Raw genomic sequence first — 1,584 nt, 5'->3', positions numbered from 1 at the left:
TGGTCTGAAAAGATACTTGAAATAAATAATTTTTAAAACTTTGTTGAGACTTGCTTTGTGACCTAGTGTGGTCTATCCTGGAGAATGTTCCATGTGCTGATGAGAAAAATGTTTTTTCTGTGGTTGTTGGATGAAACGTTCCGTAGATACCTGCCAAGTCCAGTTGGTCTAAAGTGTAGTTTAAATCTTCTGTTTCTCTGTTGATTTATTGTCTATATGATTGGTCCAATGCAGAGAGATGGGTGTTCAACTCCCCAACTATTATTGAGTTTGGATCCTTCTCTTTCTCTAAGCCTAATAGAGTTTGTTTTATATACAGGGTGCTCTGGTGTTGGGTGCATAGGTATTTATGATTGTTAGGACTTTTTTGCTGGATAGATCCCTTTATCATTATATAGTGGCCTTCTTTGTTTCTTTTTATGGTTTTTGGCTTAAAGTCTGTTTTATCTCATATAAGAATAGCTACTTCTGCTTGTTTTTGGTTTCTGTTTGTGTGGTATATCTTTTTCCATCCCTTCACTATTGTCTGTGTGTGTCTTTACAGGTGAGGTGAGTCTGTTGAAGACAGCGTATAGTTGGGTCTAGCTTTTTATTTCAGTCAGTCTGTATCTATTGATTGGGGAATTTAATCCATTTGCATTTACAGTTGTTATTGACAGGTATGGTCTTACTCTGACATTTTATCTCTTTTTGTTTAGATGTTTTAAGTATCTTTTGATCCTTCCTTCCCCTTTTTATTATTCATCTTCAGTGTTTGTTGGCTTTTTCGGGTGGTGAGATTTAGTTTCTTTCTCCTTCTCATTTGTATTTTTGTTTTACCTTTGGTTTTTGTTCTTTCTTGTGCATTCATGATAGCTATTATTGTTTTTCAGACTCCAGATGCAGGACTCCTTTGAGAATTTCTTGCAGGGCTCGTCGTGTGGTGGTGAACTTCTGCAGTTTTTCATACACTATTTCGCCCCTTATTTCTGAAGGATAGCCTGACTGAGTATAGTATTTTGGGCTGGCAATTTTTTCTTTTACCATTTTGAATATATTATCCCATTTTTTTCTGGAATATAGAGTTTCAGTTGAGAAGTCTGCTTTAGTCTGATGGGGGCTCCTTTATGGTGACTTGATGCTTTTCTCTTGCTGCTTTTAGAATTTTCTCTTTGTTTTTGCACTTTGCCAGTACTGACTGTAATGTGTCTTGGAGAGGACCTTTTGGGATTGAATTCACTTGTAGATCTTTGAGCTTCCTGGATCTGAAGGTCCATGTCTCTCCCTATCTCTGGAAAGTTCTTCGTAAAAGATAACTTCTTCTTTCACTATTCCCAGAATTATTTTTAATTGATTTTTTAAAATTTTTGTCTGGTAGCTCAGTGATTTTCAAACTGTGGGTCACAAACCATTAGTGAGTCCTGAAATCAATTTTGTGGGGCATAACTAATGTTTTAAAATCTAGTAGAATAGACTGAAAATATTAGAGAGCATTGCATGACAGAAGAGTATCTTTGAAATATTTGTGTTGAATATATATGTCTGGGGGTGGGTGGGATAGACTAATACACAAATTCCTAGAGTGCTTACTTGTCAAAAAATTTA

Source organism: Galeopterus variegatus, unplaced genomic scaffold (assembly GCF_000696425.1).
Source record: "Galeopterus variegatus unplaced genomic scaffold, G_variegatus-3.0.2 Scaffold10881, whole genome shotgun sequence".
Taxonomy (NCBI): domain Eukaryota; kingdom Metazoa; phylum Chordata; class Mammalia; order Dermoptera; family Cynocephalidae; genus Galeopterus; species Galeopterus variegatus.
The sequence above is the reverse complement of the archived record's forward strand: the minus strand, read 5'-3'. Positions refer to the sequence as shown.